General features: G+C 48.8%; 1 long non-coding RNA gene across 3 annotated transcripts in view; it reads right to left on the bottom strand.

The window, feature by feature from the left end:
• Positions 1-20,100, bottom strand: part of LOC114012984 (uncharacterized) — a 132,150-nt gene that overhangs the window by 21,148 nt on the left and 90,902 nt on the right. For 2 of the 3 annotated variants that reach the window (XR_008745744.1, XR_008745746.1), the window contains exons 2-4: positions 17,090-17,165; positions 15,771-15,848; positions 1,845-2,472 (exon numbers count right to left, since the gene is read on the bottom strand). This is a non-coding gene — a long non-coding RNA (uncharacterized LOC114012984). Of the gene's footprint in view, positions 1-1,844; positions 2,473-15,770; positions 15,849-16,335; positions 16,742-17,089; positions 17,166-20,100 lie in introns of all 3 variants that reach the window. The other variant, XR_008745745.1, reaches the window with a different exon arrangement.

Raw genomic sequence — 20,100 nt, 5'->3', positions numbered from 1 at the left:
TGAAGTCATCATAGAGGTCTTTGCTCACTAGAGAGCTATATCACTAGAGAGCTATACACAGGACAAGCTCAGGAGGACGGACTTAAAAACCGAGAGAGTTCCTGAAAATTCCCCAAATCCCACATTTGCAAGCATGCCACAGCCATGTGTGAGCAGGTGTATCATGTCACCAGAATACAGATGGGCGATGATTGCATGCCTGGCCATGTGATAGAGGGAACTGGGACACATGCTGACAGCGGCTATCACAACTTTGGTGTGAGCAGGGTGACATCAAGCCTGTGACCACAGCATGGGTGTCCTCCAACAGCTGGTGAGACAAGTGGTCTCCAAGGGAGCTGTAACTCCCATGTCTTAGAGGACAGTGACATCTCCAGTCAGGTGGTGGGAGGTCATGCAATATCTATGGTCCTCAGATCCTTCCCATTCTGGTCATGCACAACATCTCAACAGAGATGAAGGCACATCGCATTCACACTGTGCTGCACGAGGTCAGAGCCTGGTCTTTTGTGACCTGGAGCCCAGAATTCTGCTAATTCTGCTAACTGCCGATCACAATGGCAACGCACAACCTCTGCCAGAATCCCCCAGGGCTAGGGTGGATGGCATCCAGTCCCTTGTAGAAGCGTTTTGAAGACGGTAAATCGTCAGACAGGACCAAACAGAAAAGCATCTAAGATTTCAGTGAGTCTTCCAAGAACATAAATTTTTTTTTAATAAACATTTGAGCAGCTTTTCTGCTCCTGCTGAGTCCAGGGAGGCCAATGCCAAGTGCAGAGAAGGCTCCATAAAACCAGATGGCCTCAGGAGTGAGAGCAGTGAGATAGCTGACTAACAGAGTCAGCTATCATCGACCCATCTCAGCTTCCCCGCACACCAATTCCTTGTTGAGAGTTTTATAGTTTGCTACTTGATCAGAACCACTCTCACTGTAGCTTTTCTTACAGCATTTTGGGTTTAGAAGATCTTGGGTTTATGTCCATGCTGGTGAGCACTGGAAGTAATTCATGGGCATGCATGGTGCTGTCCCTGCATGCTCTGCTGCAAAGCCTGCCCAACAGCAACAAAACCCTACGCTCCTCTCCTGCACCAGAGCTGATCAATAGGTCAGCCTGAAGCCTTCCTACAGCCTTCCACCATAGCACAAGCCTCACACCCTGTTTTCTACCTGGAAATGTGCTTAAAAGCCAGATGTTTTCTCAGTGAACTCAACTGGAAATAACTTGCCTCTTAGCCTTATCTGTGAAGGGTGCAGCACCCACAAAGAGTTCACACAAGTGCCTTGATCATTCAAAGACATATGGTTTCAGAAGCTTTCTCAAACCAGAGTCTCTGAATGTATTACGTGATAGAGCCAGTTAAAAGAAGGCAATAAGTATGTTTAACAAAATATAATTAAAAAACCTCAAAAGGAACAAACAAAAAAACCTAACAACACCCCCCAACCAACCAACCAAGGACTTTTCCTTTCATACCAAATGCTTACGAAGAATTTCAAACATTATTTATGTACACATTGGAACACAAATGAAAAGATAAAAGAGAACCCCCCTGCTCTTCCCAGTTGGATTTCATTTTAACCAAAGAACAACCTCTTTTCTCATGATTAATTCTCCCTATTCCCTCTGTTACTGTAAGCTGGGGAAAGGGAAAATATCAAATCACTGCTTGCTTCACTTTGATGGCTGTATTGGTCTTACATTTATTTTGGAGGTGGATGCAAACACCATATGCAGTGCAGTAATGGGATAACAATGGATTTCCCCTATGATTTGCTGCTTCTCTCCTTGCAACGTTGAAGCTGTGGAGGCAAATCCTGAGACAACTTCATTTGTATTTCTTACCCCAAAAGGTGGTGCAGGAGCAGGTATGAAGTATCTCTGTCCTTGAAGCTACTGCTAGGATTTGCCATCTGAACTGGACAGCCTGTTGATCAGCTCCAGGGTGGTGAAAAAAACTTCTAAGAGCAAGTTCTGATCCCCTCTAGGAGGCAAGGCCAAAAGCATGCCAAACTAGGCTGGCTGGAATGGTCCCTGCCTCTGTGATTAAGGGGATTCATAAATATTCAGTGTTTCTTGGCAGCTGGGAGTGCTTCAGTTGTTCCAAGTATCTCAAGGGGGATGGGAAAGGCAGAATGAGCCTCAGTATTTCTGACACCCCGCAGAGACAATGAACCAGGGAAGGAGAGTGCTCATCTTCTTGCAGAGAAGCATTTCACGTAGGGTGATTTTAATAATTCAGCCTTCGACTGGTCTGTTTAAATGTTTAATGCCTGTGAGTTGAGCTTTAAGATCCAGCCTCCTATGAATCCAAGGAGCTGGACTCCAGTTGGGTGCTGTCTGCCTTCCTCGCTGGTGGTTTAAACATGTTCCCACGGTACAGCCCAAGTCTAAGTAAGATCACAGATTTCTTCCTTCAATACATGAAATTCTGGTGCTCTCACACCATAGGAAGAAGATCAACCATCCCATTCTGGTTTGTGTTTGGAAAAGAAGAAAAAAGTAGTAATGATGAATAAGGATAAAAATGATTAATTACATACTGCTTGTATTAGAGATACCAACATAGACTGTAGCAAAAGGGATGGAAACCACACAACAATTGTAAGCACGTTGGCACAGAAAGGCGACTGGGGCCTTGGGTCAGTCTCCACCAGCTGCAAGGAAAGCACGTTGTGGCTGAGGATGCTGGTCTCTCTGAGCAGCTCTGGGGCAGCAGAAGGAACATCAGGGTCTGTGAGCAGGTCCTACCAGCACAACGATTTCACTGAGTGATTGCTGCCTTGTGTGCTGGTCCTGAACCCCACCTAAGGTAATGTCCCAGCTGCTGTTGTAATCTGCAGGGAGAAAGTCCAGTTCCTTTGGCAGTGTCATCTCTCTGCTATAGCTGGGCATTTGGACTGCAAAAGAAGGTGCTTTTTCTGGATTTCTGGACAAACCCAGGATATTAGGCCTCCTGCTTCCACACGGTGGAGTTAGGATGCTCAGATCTCCTTTGGCCGAAGCAATTTCGGCCATTCACAGAGACAGGAAACTGCCAAATGTATTTTGAGTTTGGCCAGGTTGGGAGATACCAACATTCAAGTGACCACACCAGTTTCTGCTCTCCCAGCCATTGGCATGTTGCCACCTTCAGAAACTTTCTGTCCCACAGCTAGAGTTTCCCATTAGCTTTATTCATGAGAGACCCTTCACTTCCATGTGAGATCCTGATCTTGTAAGCCCTTATCCTAAATTATCCATGAAATGTGTGGGCATGAGTTATGCATGAGATGAATTATCCATGAACTGGGTTGGCCGTCTTCTCTCTTTGTCAACTTTGTAGGTTTCTGCCAGGCACCAAAGCACAGAGTAGGCCTCACTGGTTGGGTTCCCCTCCCTCCTCCCAAAGAATCTACATTTTACACAGCGATGTACAAAACCTGGGAGAGAGCTTAAGTATTCAGTGGGTCAGGACAGAAGAACAGAGGCTGCTTGAGAGTGCACAGGGTCAGCCTTTCCTGGAAGATGCAGTTTACCCATTCAGTACTTATTTATTCCTGTAAAGAGGAATAGTTCTAAGAATGACAGAGACAACTTGTCTGTCTCTGACAACACACTCCCACACCCAGGCTGGTGGTAACTGTAGTCATCTATGAAATGGAGCTTGAGATTCTCTACAACAAACACAGCAAAGTGTTAATTTTGGTGGATATCTACTACTCATTTTGACATGAAAGTCTATGACGGAGTTGTGCTACTGTTCTTGACTAAGTTTTGTCAAAGTTGTCCTGTTTGGATAAGGGAGGGGGAGACAGGATTCAGGAAACTGAGATTTCTCTAGGGGGGGGGAAATGGGGATTTTTTGAGAATTCCTGACCAGCCCCATCACCTTTTTCACCACTGTGAAACACAACCCTAGCACAGCTGCAGACTGCTGCTGCCCCTCTCCCAAGCACCTCCCCACCTTTTTCACCTTCCCCATGCACCTGGAGAAGCAAGCCAAGGGTTTGGGACACTTCCTTGCCTCCAAGAAAAGACTGCCAGTGTTTTGGCAGCTGTGTGGGGAGGCTGTGCCAGGCATGGCCCTTGGAGATGTGGATCTTCAAAACTCAAGCCAAGAGCTGCAGGAGATGCCCGATGCCAAAGCACCGAGGGAGGACACAAAAGGCTGCAGAATGAGGCAGGTAGCAGGGTGTTCCCCTTGTGACAAGGCATGAACTGACTCTGAGATAGCTTTGGAATAAAATATAAGATTATCAGTGTCCTGACATTACCAGGAGGTCGGTGGAGACATGGGGTGAGCTCAGATTCACTGACAGTCGAGGGCTGGTAAAATGGGAGGAAGGAAAGGTGTGATACTGTCAACCCAGGATATCCCTTCCACTCTTCTGGGTGCCATGGCACACTGCCAGACAAATAGACTGGCAGTTTGTACAAGGATGGCTATCCAACTCCATCCCTTTCACTCAATCCCCCCAGCATGCTAGAAATAGAGTAAAACTTCTTTCTCCGCAACCTGAAACCCAGAAATATCTCCTTTCATAAAGCATCCTCTCTAGCTGCTGTTCTGTAGAAAAACACATTGAATAAAGCATCAAGTACAGGCTGTGGCAGAGCAAGTACCAAACACTAAGTGAGAAAACAAAAAACCATGAAAGGGACAAGAAACCGAACAAGAGATCTCATGCGAGAGCACCTAGGAAGGAATTTGGGAGAGATTTTCACTGCTTAAGTCTAGAGACTGGAAAAATGGTGACAATTAGAAGAAATGCCCCACAAACAATAGGGTAATAAACGCAACAGGTATCAGGGGGTTTGGAATCTGCGTCACTCTTAGAGGTGTTCTTGAAAGAAATTGTTTGCACCTGGAAGCTCCCAGCCCCAGACTGACAGGGATCTTCTGAATGGGAAGTGAAACCAGTCTCAGCAGAAAAGAGGATGCTCCAGCGAAGACTGCAACGGTTTGAAGCCTAAGGAGGGACAGGACTACTCACAGGACTTCAAGGAAAACAGGACAATTAGAAAACAGGAGGAAGACCAGACAGGGGGGAAGCACAGGAAAACAGACCAGCACAACCTTGGAAAAAGGCAGGTATCTGTGAGTGAGGACTTGTGAAGAAGAAATGATGAGCCTGCTATTGCTTTGGGACCAAAGAACAGAAGGCTGTGGTGTCTGTCAGGGTGTTAAAAAATGGAGAAAAAAAAGACAAAAGAAAAAAGATAAGTTTAAGTTAAAAGCTATTGATTATCCTTTGCCTTGGGACAGTAACAGTGGCAAAATCCCACAGGAATTGATTGCAGGTACCAGCACCAAGCTGTAAGGTGTTCAAAGAGAAGAGACTCGAGTGATTGTCAGAGGCTGCTCTTGCAGTTAGCCAAGCACACCAAAAGGATGCAATCCAACAGGCTCACCATGTGCCAATGCCATGTGAAAGGTTTGAGGGCGCTAAGCTATTCAAGGTACAAGAATTATTTCCAGAGAGTAAATTCCTCCTGGTTAGGTTTGGGTGTTGCATGCTGAGATTAAAGACAACAAATCTCAGAAAAGTGCTGTAAGAAAAAGAGGGACGCATAGAGAGATGAGGAGAATCACATCATCACCGTACCCACCTCCACAACATAGGGAGTGGAATCAGACTAGCAAGGATAGACCAGAAGACTAGGATGGGTTGGGCTGATGAGAATAAAAGTTGTTTGGGGAAGGACTCTGCAATGAGTTGGTAGGTTGTGCTGGAGACTGGGTTTAGAACTCCGCAGTCAGAATGGGACCGAGTCATCACGGAGGCTTTAATTTTTGAGGCACAGATTGCAGAGCAAATGTTGCTTATTGCAGGCACCACTTATTCCTGCGCATGATAATAAACAGACTTTGTCTCCAAATGGTTACTGATCCAGGAAGACACAAGGCTATTTCAGTAGTATTTCAGTGAATGTGAAGTCATTACAGAAAAGGTTGACCTAGAAAACAAACATGGGTCCAGTGATCAGAAGTTGATGCCATTTAAATTAAATGGAAGGAGATATTAAAACAGGTCAGTAGCTGAAGCTATATGCAATGAATTAGCATACAAAATTACCAACATGGCAACAAGGAATTTTACTGCATGTAACAAAACTGGGAGTGGAAACATATGCCTGGAGTTTACCAAATAGAGCACCCACGCTTAAGGAAATGGGGCAAGAGTAATTGTGACTGCTAAAGAGCCTTTATTCTGACCTCAAGAGTACACTTCGATTTCTAGCCAATTTTTAAGGTGAGCAGAGAACAGAGTCCAATATAATATGCTTTTATGGAGAATAGGTCATGCCATGTTGGCTGTGCAAACACATCACCCAGTGGCCACAACCGTACCCAAGGCTACACTCTACAAACAGGATCCCAACAACAAGCCAAAAATCAGACAGGGCTTGAATCAACAGCCAATATTTCCTCACTGAGAAGCCCAGGAGCAAAAATCACCTTCAAAGAGTTGGTACCCTTCGGAGACAGGCACTCAGGATTGCTACTCCTGTGATGAAAATGAGATTTCTCTGAAAGACCTTGAACTGACCCGTAAGGACATCAGTCCAAATCTAGTGACACTAACTGGCATCCTTCTTAGAAAAGGGGACCAATTCTTTTAGGCATGAAAAGCCTGGTCTATCTAATCCATGTGGGCATCAGCACCAACTCTGCAGTGCAGGAGGTGAATTCGATGAGTACATATGGAGTTCCTCAAACAATGACCAAGGGACTCATATCTTTGGCATATCCCTTGATGAAATTGGCACAGAGAGACATATGGGATTTAGGAAGATTGCTGACTCCCCAATGCTGAAAGGAATCTATTTCTCCTGTGGGAGAAATTAGGTGACCTTGAGAAACAGCAGTTGCACAAAATCTCCTGTAAAAGGAGCTTCTGCTCTAAGGGGAGCTCACCCATTGGAAACAAGCAAGGGGGAGAAAGGCAGGGATGAACTTGTCCATCATGGGCTGATGATAAATCTCTGATGTAATGTGGCTCTGAAAAAAGGGCAAATACCATAGCAGAAGGTGTCAAAGGAGATATTCCCTTTAGAGAAAGGAGACTGCTTCTGTCATCACACAAAGCTCTGAGGAGGCCTTGTTTGGAGTACCATTATGACTGCAATCAACCATGTTCAACAGAGATTAATTGAAAACAGAAGAAGTGGGAGAATGGATGGGATGAAGATTCTTCCTTGTGGATCTGCAAGAGTTTGGCAAAAAGTAGACTCCAAAGGGAGGGGACAGAACTGCTGCCTGAATAGCTGAGAGAGGAACATTTTGGGGAGCAGGCAGAAGAGTGATTTGAGGTTGGCATTAGCAGAGATGGAGATAAAAAGCCCAAGGACATCATTCAGCTGGAATTAGAGGATCCTTCACCATGAAAAGAGCAAAGCTGTGGCACACCTTCCAATTCAGGTTAGCAAGGGATAAGAAACTGAGCAAGAAACTAGATCTGTTTAGGAAGGGGAGGATGTTGCTGTTATCTCTCATTGAGGGGAATTTCAGGTTGATGGCTAGGAGATCCTGATCAGCACGCAGTCCCTCTACCCCTGAAACAGCCAGTTGCAAGATGCCTCTTTTTTAACAGTAATGCTGTCATGTTGGCATATATATTTGGGGGTGTGCCTCCTTCTGTGCTCTACTAACTGGCTTTAAATTTGCTCAGTATTCTAGATTTTCTCATCCTGAAAGGCAGGCTTGTTTCTGAGATCTTGAAAACTGGAGCAAAGACATCTCCTTCTTTCCCAAGATCAAAACCAGAGACCTGTTACCATACCAGCTGGCCTCTTGCGTGAAGTGTTAGCCTTGCCCAAAGAAATGAATGACTTGCTTGCACTTTATAGGTTCATTTAGGGGACAAGAGTTGCCCCCTGGATCTGCCAATCTTTCCTCATTGGGTGTAGAAGGAACACAGAAAGATGATCACCCCTGCCCCAAGTTTAGGTGGTACAAATATGCACTGTACAGCTTTACGTGGTGTAGTACCAACTGACTGCACTGTCCTTGTGTTTCCAGTTATAATCTGGTCCATGAAAGAGGAAGAGACAGAGTGCCTGGCTGCTCCTGTTCTCTGCTGGGTACGTTTGTGTGCATTTGGCCATGCAAACCCACCCTCCCTGCAAACCTCTTGACATGCTGTGAGTTTACTCCTCTGTTCTCTGTGAAGGAATGGAAATCCTAGCTTTCCTTATCTGCAAAGAAATCACCTTTTTTAATTGTTTGCTGCCAAAATCCTTTAGAACCTAGCCCAGAGACAGTCTCGTCCTCCCAGCCACATTTTTTTATCCTCTGCTGTCCTCATGTAGGTCTTCCTCTTTCCCCTGCCTTTCCTCCCTTCCCAGTCATCAGCATGCAAAACCCACTACTGCCTGCTATTCCCCAAGCACCTCCCACCCCCAAGGTCTCCACAGGTGCCTTATGCATGTGTGTGAAGAGCAATCAGTGCCTCACCTCCAATAATTGGAGTTGAGCCTCCAGAGTTGAGAGATGAATTTGATCTCTGCTGTTCTGCATGTGAGGGATGAACCAGAGGGCTGAATTCTGCTTAATGCAATGTGCTTAGGTGTTTAGGAGTCTTTACAGCATGCCACAAAGATCAGGACATCCTAGCAGGGACCAGCATAGGACACAGGCACACACCTCTCCCTGCCTTGGTGTCTGCACCTTGTGCTCTGCTCCTGCCCTCCAAGGGGAAATGTCTGCCTAGCTCCTTGTAAATGAAAACCACTGATTGCTCTAAAGACATTTGATTCCTTTAGCCTTTGTCACTGACGTGAATGCCAGCAAGGTACTGGTGAGAAGCACAGGACTGCTCTTTGCAGCGCAGTTTAACCATTCCATCGATGCAGCAGTACAGACACACAGCTACGAACAGAGAAGGCCCCTGTGCCTTTGCACAAAGTCACAAAATTTCAAGAACAATAATAGCAAAAAGGCACTTGTGCAAATCTCTGCTGGCTTTTATATACCTGTAGGACTGTGGGTTTGTCTCTAAATGCTCCTTGAAAGGTGGTCTCACCTGCAAACATGTGAGATACACATCTGAAGGTGTTCTATCAGATACCTGCTCTCACAAGTGCCCGAGAGGCCAGTGCTCTCAGGGAAAAGCAAATCACCTTCTTCCCATTCGACAGCAACCACTTGCACACAGGCTGGATGGCTGGGATCCATATGGGGAGGGGAGACCTATTCCCCACAGGTGCCATCACATTTAGACAGGCGATGGTGTGTGCAAAAACAAGTTCATCTGTGAATACCAGAGCAAATTACTGTCTTGTGATTATTTATATGAAGATGTGTTTGTGGATGAATTACCAACCAGCCTGGAGCAGAGAAATGGAGCAGTGACTCCACCTAACATGTCAGCAGGCAAACCAACAACCCACTTGGGATACTCATTAACAAATTAACTGATCACCCAGGTCTCTCTCTCCCCATAGGGGCCCTGTGTGCCTTGAAACCCAATCTGCAGCAGATTTGCATTTGCAACAGAGGTTCATGGGTACAACAACATCATTGCATTGACAGCAGGCTAGGGCTGGCTAGCCAGAAGTCAGCATTGGGCAGGGCCAGGCCAAATCAGACTTGTCAAGTACAGTCTGTAGATGAGAACAGACCAGAAGAAAGACCCAAGAACCAAAGAAAGGCAGGGGGAAGGCTCCTGGAGAGGCAGAGGGAGAGAGTGTGAGATGAAATGAAAGTGGGAAAAAAAAATTAACAGCTTGCTTTATTCCTTTTCATTTATAGACAATATTATGCTTCTGCACAGAAGGACTAATTTAGCCCTCCACACAGCCCCAGTGACCCTTCCTAATAGAAACCATTTAAATCTTTAAACAATTTACATGAAAATGTAACTTTGCTGCAAATATATTTCTTCCCCCTCCTGCTCCCATCACGAGTGCAATCCTTCAAATCTCTGACAGCTTCCATTATCTCTTAATGAAGTGAGAGCATCTTTCTTAGGAGACGCGCTGGCCCTGAGGTTAATCACCGAAACGAGGTTCACAAATAAAAATCAGAGGAGGGAAAAGAAAAGGAAAAGCAAATACTTAAAAGAGCTCAAGGGGGTGGCTCCACCCTGAAAGAGTTAGGATCCAGGAGGGCAGTGATCAAACCCTCCTTTGAGAGCCCATGTGGGCTGATGGGTGACTCCATCCCTTCACCCCAGGTGACTTCGTCATGCCTGCTGTTGGCTGAGCCACCCTCATGGGACCTGGGGTGGGTGGACCCTCCCTTGTGCCCCATCTCATGCCCGTGCCAAGACAAGGGTGGGGGTAATGCCAGGCAGCACCTCACCCAGAGGTCCAACGTGCTGCTGAGAGCTGCAGGAGCCACCACCACTGCTGCTGTGTGTGTGAGTGGACTCAGAGGCAATGGGAGCCCTGGGGGGTGTGAGGGCCACCAAGGCCAGTCCAGAGAAAGCAGAGCACAGAGGCTGTGGGGAGAGGGGCAGGAGAGAGAAGAGCACAGAGCCACCTATTTAAAATATCATCCCAGAACAAACAAGGCTGCAAGCATGTTCCCACGCAATGGGGAGAGCTCCACTTGTGGCAACGACCCAATTGTCCCAACACAGGCACCGTAAGACCTCCAGCTCCCCAGCACAGCTCTCACTCCCCAGGCACCCCAGGGTTATCTCTGAAAGGTCCATGGAGAATGGCATCAGGGTCATCTTTAGAATCAGGCTCCACAGCTATAGAGAGCGAGCCTGAAAACGGGCTCAAAAGCATCTTCCACAGCATATGTGGTTCTGCATACCCTTGTAACACCTTGCCACACGGATCAGGAGAAACCATCTGCAGCACACTGACAGGGACAGGCTGGGATGCACTGACACAGAAACACCCTGGATGCTCTTTAGATTTTGCAGGAGCCACACACACATTTCCAACCCGAGCATCAACGACAAACGTTTCTGTGTGTTTGCTTGTTGGAAAACACACGGGCCTTTGGGGCTGGTGCAGGGCTGTGGTATGTTGTGGGACTTTGCTACAGGGGTATCCGCAGAAAGTTGTAAAGGCAGAGCACAGGCTGTTGCTTCAGGCTCTGCCCCCCAGGCTGGAAGGCTGCTTTGCAAAAGGCTTTGTGGTGATGCAGGGGAGGTTTAAGAGAGAGGACATAATGAAAAATAAATGTAAAGGGCTCAAAATGAGGAGAAAGGCTGAAAAACTATTCAGCTGACAGGAGACAGTATGGAAAAGGGGATAAAAAATCAGGAAAGTCTCAGGGGAAAAAAGATTCACAAGAAGGGGGACTACTGACTTGAACAGAAGAGAGATGAAAGCAGAAAGCAACAGCAGAGGAAAAAAATAGCTTTTTCCAGAAAAACAATAAAGTTTGAAATATTCTGGGCCAGAAGGAAGAAAAGAAAAAAAAAACCCCACCACTAAGAGTTAACAATTCTGGTTGTTGAAGCTGCTTAAGTAAAGAAAACAAAGAGGGAAAAGGAAAGTATAAAGCACAAAAATAAGGAGATGAGCGATGCAGGGAGCTGTTCTTCCAGCAACAGTTTGCTCCCTGCGGTGTACTCCACAAGGGCTGGTGTGGATGAGGCGTCGTCAAACCACGACTCTGTAGTTCTCTGAACAAAGCATCATTCCCAAGCTCAGTACAAGAACTGATATCGCGTGGCCTCAGCACCCTCCTCATCAAATAGCCTTCAGCCCACAGGGTCAACGAGCCCTTGGCCATAACTGGAGAGCATTTAAGTCCTGTCTAATCTTAACACAACTTCACTGCTGCCAAATAAACCCAAATTTGAAAATACTTGTACAGAAGTCTGTCATCTAAAAGAAAGATAAAGTCTCTGAAGAGAAAGGGCAGGTTTTCTTTGTCCTGGGATACTGTGCTCCTGCTGGTTTCTCCTCTCCCACTTTCCTCCTCTCCACTCTAACCTGGCAGGCAGAAAGGCAAGGTAGAGACATACGCAGGGGTGAATGCTCCCGGTAGCCCCATTGTATTTGCCAGGCTAAAAGCAATCCCTGGTCTGCCTGGAGAAAGAGCATCAGGAAAATGCACTGCTGATCTCCAGAAGAGGTGGGACAGGGGCAGGAAGGTGTGAAGATGGCCTTGGCTGTCAGCAGCAAGCCAGGAGCTGGCTGACCCTGCAGCCCCCAGCACCAAAATGCATCGGAGCTCCCGTGAGCATCCTCATCTTAAAACAAATCCCCCAGCTGCAAAACCTATGGCCCTTGGGCAGAGGATGACAGATCTCCTTGCTGATAACTGGGTAAGACAGCTATCAATCAAGTCTAAGTGAAGGCAAATCAGTCCTTATCTGTGCAGGGTAAGCCTTGTTTGCTGCCTGATGTCAAATAAAATAGGAGGCTCTGCTTTGCATCTCTGGGATTAGCAGTGCCTGACAGAGCACCCAGGTGCTTATGATGTCCCAGGGGCTGGAGCTGAGCCTGAGCCACTGGCCCAGGCTTCGTTACTGCATGCAAGCAAAAAGAGGGAGGACACAGATGGGACTGAAGCTTGGGCCACTCGTTGTATGCCCAGGGCTCAGCATCACCTAGAGCAGCCCTGGGGCTGCTCTGACTTATTCTCTACCTGTCCCATGCTGGGTGACATCAGCAGTGTCCCCTCCCGAACTGGACACATCTGCCTTTCCTCCATCCCACTCTGGGACTCAGGGGAGCAACTCATCTCCCAGGGGCAGGTAATCCAGCACGGAGCGGCTGGCATGGACCCTGTGCAAGAGGGATGAGCTGATGGGATCCAACCCTGCTGTGCAAGGGGAGAGGAGGAGCAGGGAGAGGGAGCTGCAAGGGGGAAGTCAGCCTCTTCCTCTGCTGCTACCCCGGCTTCTCACAAAGCTCCTTTCCTCCCAGCCTGGAGAGGCACCAACAGCTCTTGTTAGGTGAAGAGGGTTTTGGAAGATGAGTGGGATGGCGGATAACAGCTGCATGTCAGGCCTGAGTGCCTACAGCCCAGCAGTCATCTCAAAACAAGGCTTTTAGCCGGTTCCCTTCCTCCCACCTTCCTCTCTCCCTGCCTCCACACGGTGAGCCAAAGCAAGTTAACCCCGTAACCTTTAATCAAGGGCTTGTGTACACGGAAAAGGATTGATGGAGCTTGTCTCCCTCATGGCCTCACACCACGGCTCCGATTACACCATTAACTCCCCAAGCTGAGTGCCTGGGCCAGTATCGGCAGCCAAGAAATAATGGCCCTGGAAACTGCATTACAGAGCGATCGCTGGGAATCAGCGGGCCAGAGAAATGGGCATTTTCACCCCCAGGTGCCCTGGAGAAACCAGGGACCTGCCGATAGGAGGAGGAGTGGGGGGTCCTTACTCTCCCATGAGCACAGGCAGAGGGCTGGGTAGGAACACCACTTCCCCACATGACTTTGGGCAAGTTGCAGCCTGTTTGGGTTTGATGAAGAAAATGCATTCCAGGTAGCGAACAGTCTGGGAGAAATCCCACTGCCCATGACCAAGTGAGCCAATAAACCCAATGGGCTGCAGAACCTGTGTCCAGCCAGCTGGCCAGCAGCAGGCAGGTGTCCCACAGCAGCATAATTTCTAAGACCTTGAACATTTTCCCCTCTGGTTTGAGAACTGAGAGGTCTTCAAGTATTTTGTGCACCCAGAAGAAAGATCTCTCATCCCTGGAAGCCTGATGGATGCAGCAGGACACGAGACTCACAAGGCTATGTGGGGATAGAGGGAAAGCATGAGCAAGTGTATCTTATCTTGCCGATGGAAGTCAGAGCAGCAGGCTGTGGAGACTGCCTCACTTCAGCCTAAGGAAGGCTGAGTTATTAACAGCAGATTAAACATCTCCACCAGGACAAAGCGAGAGGACTTCACCTGCACCAGGGGGAAGCTCTTTAGTCAGGTCTTCACAGATTACGTGGACAACAGTGGGTCAGATTCTGACTGTGAGTGAGGATGGACGTGCAGCTACAGCTCCACTCAAGTGGGTGCCAGGATTGCGGATTAACTGGCTGTCCTGTCACACAGGACTTTTCGTTCCTTCTGGTTTGAGCCAGAAATGTCACCCCACAGGTGATTTGCCCCTGCAAAAAGCTTCCTTTTAATAAATTGTTGCCAGCACCATCACACAGGGCCATAAACTTCCTTCAAGCTGGGGCAATGGGTGAGAAGGGGTATGGGGGGTGGTAGAGGTGACACAGACAGTGGAGGGACAGGTTCAGAGCAGGGGGAAGAGAGCTCCCCCCTGGAGCTGCAGGGGGAAGAGAGGTGGCAGGGAGAAAATCCTGCGTTCTGGGCCTGGTTGTGAAAAACCAGGCACCTTGACCAGAACAGACAGTACTTGACCAGGAGCCAAGTCTGCGCAGGGTATCCCACTGCTCAGAGTCTATTGCTGCGGCTCCTGGAGCAGTAGCATCCCTCCTTCTACCTCCACGGGGTGGGAAAACCCAGCCAACCACCAGCAATTCTAGTGATGGGGCTGGTACCACCCTCCCCTGAACACAGGAGCGAGCTGTCTCCCCCGAGTGGGTGTGCAGCCTGACCTGCTCTCCGGAGCGGGTGTTTGGGGAGAGCTCTGCTCTCCATGGAGGAGAGCTCATCCTCCGGCCTCCACATCCACAAGCAGCTGGGAAGTGGGATGCTACTGACACCCAGTGGCTCAGTGATTCCTGCAGCACTGGCTCCTTTGCTGGTGTAGACGTGTCCATGCTCTCCCCTCGGCTGGGACACGGCCTTTTGGGGGAACCTGCCTCTCTGGGGACTCGGCTGTGGAGGGAGAGGTTGGAGCCCCTGGGTCACCGCGTGCTTGTGGCACGGCCGGCTGAGAGAACCCCGCACTGGTTTTGCAGGGTAGCAGATGGGACGCAGGGGGGAAGCAGGTGCGCCCCGGGGGGTTGTGGCTCCACGCTTAGCTCAGCAGTGCCTGCCTTGTATCATGTGCCCGGGGAGAGCCACTGTGCAGCCTCCTTACCCACATCACTGCCACTTCCACCTCTGCAAATGCCTACATTATTTTATTCTAAAAGCTTATCTACGCCAGATAAATAAATGTCCTAAATTGCCACATAAATGCTGGAGGATGGGAAGACGAGGGAGTTTGGGGTTAGCTTCTTCTGAGTTGTTCTGGTTGCCGGTCCCCAGATCCCCCTGCCAGCTCTGGGAATCAGCTCCAGCCTCTGCAGACCACAAATACTGCAGGGGCGGAGGCTGGGATTTTAGGCTGGAGCTCCACAGGCCAGCTGTCCGCATGTGCTGCCCTAGGATAGCTCCCCTCACAAACACTATGACTCCAGGCAAGGAAGCAGGTTAGAAATGGAAGTAGATTAAGCTAAATCAGGAAACCACATTCACATTCCAGAAGAAGGCTGTCTACACAGAGAGTTAAAAGCCGCAACAGAGCTTTCCAATACATTCCTCATGTCATTTCAGCTCCAAAATCAATCAAGCAAGCAAACAGCATGGAAAAATAACAACAAACTGCCTGCATTTGGCACCCCACGGTGCAGAACCAGAGAAGATATGGCCTCTGACCTGAAGAACTGCAACAGATAAGATGGACACAGAATGGAATAAAAAGGGTTCAGGAGCAACACTTCACAGCTGAGAAAAACACATTTTCCTATGGCCCTTCACACTGACAAGCTCTTGTTTTAGCTAGGGAGAGCACCCAGAGGCTGCTGAAACAGAAATGCATTTTTAATTATTTGTTATTATCAATTGCTTTGCAGATAGAACCTGCTGATAATAGAAGCCCATTGCACTGAGCAGAGCAGAGAGACAGCTCTTTCAGCCAGGGACTGTGTGAGCAGACACTGACTGCATAAAGACAGTGACTTACCTAAGGAAGATTATCTCAGAGTCTCATACTGGACCAGCCATCGTCCCTGTGGGATCAGAGGAAGAAGGGATGCTTCCTCTGCAAGTGTATAAATCAAATTGTGGGTGGAGAAAAAGAAACAGAAGCAATAAATGAAAATCATTGTGGCCACAGCACATGGTGCACAGATTTGGTGCACAGTGTACAGATTTTGTTTGTGTTCCTCCAGAGAGGGCTGGTGGCTCTCTGCTTACAGGATCAGGAAACACTGGCAGAAGATAAGGCACCAAATCTGGGCTACCAATAGGGACAGAAGGCAAGGTCTGGAAGTTCATATCTGCACCCGATTTCCAGGCCTCCATTGCCTCCTCTTATAATGCAAACTGGGGAGATGGGAAGGCTTGGTGTGCCACAATCTGGAGGGTGATTCTGGGGTGTCCAAGGAGTGCAAGGGAATGTACTGGCTGAATTAATCATCATTTCCATCTGTAATTTCCCAGCCCAAATCAGCCTTGTTGGCATACACTCACACGCACCCACATCCAGCTCTGGAAACAAACGGACTGATTAGCATCGACTCTATTACCATTATTATGGGCAGAGACAGCTGATCGATGCCGACTCAATAATGCAAAATCAGGTGTCAGTCACTCCAGCAATACCTCCTTGCCCTTTGCAGGGACCCACGTCTGCGGGGTGCCTTGCTCTTGGACTGCAGCCCACATGGAATAAAGGAAGGGAAGTGTGGCTCCACTTTCATCCCCAAAAATGTGATGACTGCTTGTGTGTCAGCAGAGCAGTCTTCTTCATGGCAGGACTTTTGCTGTCCCTTGGCAGAAGGTGGACTTCTTCAGGGCCCAAGAAAGATGCATCTCCCACCTTCAGCAACACCTGAGCACACTGACTGTACGCTGTGATGATCCTCTCTGCTGCCCAGCTGTCACCACATCCCATGAATGCTTCCCTAAACTCGCACAGTAAACATCTTGCACCTAAAGGATTAAAACATAAAGATCCAGAACTGACCTTCCAGCTGGCCCTGTCTACCTTCCAGAGTCTCCAGCTCTGTGCATTAATAAATAGCTCTGCCCCATCTTCCCACTCTTCCCGACTTGACACTTTTTCAATAGCCTTATTTTCTCAGTTTGTTTTGTTCCCTGCAAGTGTGCTGAATCTCCTTGCTCCTGTTTTTTCTGCACAAATTGGTTTTCTCTTATACATTGTCTGGAGAGCGGTGAAGGAGGAGAGGAAGAATCACAGCCCCTTTCTCATCTCAGATCGTCCACTTTCCCTCCCTCCAAGCGCACATTCAGAGCTGGGAACAAAACAACCAGTGGTACCTGCCTCACAGCGTGGCTGAGGAACCTGTTGAGGTTGTAGTGTGGAATTACTCTCCTGCTTCAGGGGTGAAATGTCCTGTGGAGCCAAGGGAGAAGCAGCAATTAATAAGCAAGTGATGCTGAGGAGAAGGAGTGCTCAGTCCCCTGCTCTCTGCTCCACTTCTCTGCCTGCCTGCAGTGACAAATGTCCAAATGCAAAGCAAGGAGGCTCACAAAAGAGCTGTGGCAGCAAGATGGGAGATGAAGAAGGTCCTGGAGATACGTGGCTGCCTGCAGTGGCTCTCTCTATGAGACCTACAGACAGAGGTAAAAGGTCTTACCCATCCACACATAGGTCCTGGACTCTTGTTATGGGAAAACTCAAGATCAGTTTCAGAGCCCAGTGTGGACACAACCAAAACCTCTACACTGCTCTGAGCAGTTATCGAGTCCTTATTTTCTTCCTTCAGCCTGGGTCCCATCCAGCACAGGGACCATCCCTTCCTTGGTGCACACAGCACATGGAACTGGGGGGACAGGGGTGTCCTGTGTGGATTTGGACATCTGAAGGGCAGGAGCAGCTGTTGGGCCTAGCACTGACAGATAGTGCAGGGCTGGCTCGGGGCGCTGCGCCCAGGAGATCGCATTGCTGTAGTCCGGCCAAAGGGTGATGAAGTCATGAATAACTTAAGCCAGGTCGTTATCTGCCAGGATGAGGTAGAATCTCCTTGCCAGTTACGGATGACAGAAAACATCATTCACAGCCATTCCCATGTGAGAGGAATCCAGAAGTACAGCAAAAACCAGGCCACCATTTGCAGATGTGAACTTCTGAACAGGAAGAGGCTTTCTCAGGGGAAGCTGCAAACTCTCCAAAATGCCTTTTTGCCTGTGTTGTGCAGATCCAGCCCCCACCGCCCACCCGCTCCACGCCCCCCCCAATCCCCCACCCCCACCCACCCCCCCACCCCCCCCGCTGCCCCGCTGGGCTCCAGCAAGCTGTCATCCATCCAGGAGTGGGTGTCTCCAGTTAGCAGGGAGCTGTGCTGTCTTAGCATCCCATTAACCCCTGAGGTTGTGCTGCTGGAGTGGCTTGTGCCATGTCCACAGGTGGGCATGAAAGGCTGAGCCTGGGGGCTGCAGCAGAAGCCCCTGGCCACGGAGGTGGACTCCTGAACATGTCTCACCACTGAGAGCTGGTCCTGTCCAGCACGTTGCCCTGGCTTGGTGCCACCGCTCCCAGGTGAGGCACTACAGAATGATGCGCGAGGATGCATGCGAGTGCCTGCCACCTCCTGACAGCAGGAGAGGATCTGTCAGTGGCACTCGGGCTGCTTCAGCTCATGCTCTGGCCCAGATCCAGCTGTGGAGAAGGCTGGGATACTGGGTCCAGTCAGATGAGTTTGTAGCTGCCCTTTGAATAACATTTGAGATACCAGTCTTCAGGTATCTGTGCAATTCATTACTCTCCAAATAAACACAATATGCATCACACCCCAGGGCAATCTGTACACCAGTAAATCCCAGTCCCTCACCTCCAGAAAGCTGTAAAGAACAGTAAGATGTCAGTATCTACTGCTGAGCTTGGATTGCCATGAGATCACAGCGAGCGCCGGGTGGGCAGTGCAATGGCACGTGGACCCGGACAGGGACGTGGGACCTGCCTGCGCTGGGAGCGGGGCTGCGGGAGGGATGTGTGGTAGCTGGCAGGACTGCCAAGCACCACATATTTCAGGCTGGGAGAGGTGTGCTCTGAAGCTCAGTGCATAATTTACAGTGCTGAAAGCGCACTGAAGCATGGTGTTTGCTGCTGATGTCAGACGGGCCGTGCTGTTGCGCGGTGCCTGGCCTGTGCTCCTGAACGGGGTGCACAGGGACGTGGCCTGTTTGGAGCCAGGGTAGCTGGCAGGGCTCCTCACACTGACTTCATTGCTTTGCACCTTTGTTGTTCAAAAGGCCCTGGTAAAGCTGTTCTGTGTCAGCACAACTAGAAGAGCCTCCCTTGAAGAGGGAATAACCACCGGGCGTGAGCAGTCAGCACATGGTACAGTCTCCATCGGAGACTGAAAACAGGAAGGGAAAAGGTGGAAGCTCCTACAGACATCACAGGAGCTGAAAATCTGAGATACCATGTGCTGTTGTGTAGCAAAGGCACAAAACCCCCTGAGTAAACTTGTCTTTGATTTAGACAAAATTCCCCCTTGGGGTTCCTTGGCTGGGAGCATCTCCCAGCTGAACTTCCCCCATGCTTTCATCCCAAGGCAAGGCTGGGCTGTCCCCACTGGCAAGGGCCAGCTCTGCTTCCCACCGTGCCGTCAGCCTCCCCCGGTGAAGCAGCAGCCACCCGTAATCTGGCACCACCACTTCGTCTGACACAGCAAGTGGATTTAATGAATGAATTAATTTTGTTCTCAACTGGGTGCGACACACATTCAAAAGCTAGAAAATAAATGTTTCCCTTTCCTAATTTATCGTGTCCCTTTTGATTTGTCATACACACAACCACATGCGTATGGTTTCTCTGTATCTCCCCCACCAACCAGGTTCTGGATTTTCCATCACTGCAGAAATAAACAACCTCCCCAGCAGAAGCTGATACTGCTGTACTGTGTGTTTCCTTCCATCCACATCCACTGTCTCTGGCACTGTATGGTACCACGTGTTGCTCAGGAGCCCAGAACTTATATTGCATCTCTCTTGTGGGTCATCACAGCCAAAGACAATCACCTCCCTCCTCTGTCAGTAGAATCTTCTTAAAATTTCCATCTGAAATGTATTTATGCCCATTTTCTCCCATGCCAATTTTATATTTAAGTGTCTGTATCCTTCTCCCTCCATGGTGCTATTCAGCGTGATATACACAGAGGGAGTGATCCTCTTCCCACTCAACTTCTGTTTTGCTAAGCTTAATAAGCCAAGAGTCTCCACTGCAAAACATGCTTCTCATTCCTCTGGCCAGCCTTTTTTTCTGCTGTTACAGTTATTGGATGGATGCCACAAAAATAGTCATCATGTTGTGAAAACCTTTAACA

This window comes from Falco peregrinus, chromosome 2 (assembly GCF_023634155.1).
Source record: "Falco peregrinus isolate bFalPer1 chromosome 2, bFalPer1.pri, whole genome shotgun sequence".
NCBI lineage: Eukaryota > Metazoa > Chordata > Aves > Falconiformes > Falconidae > Falco > Falco peregrinus.
Note: the sequence above shows the minus strand (reverse complement) of the source record. Positions and strands in the feature narration are given on the sequence as shown.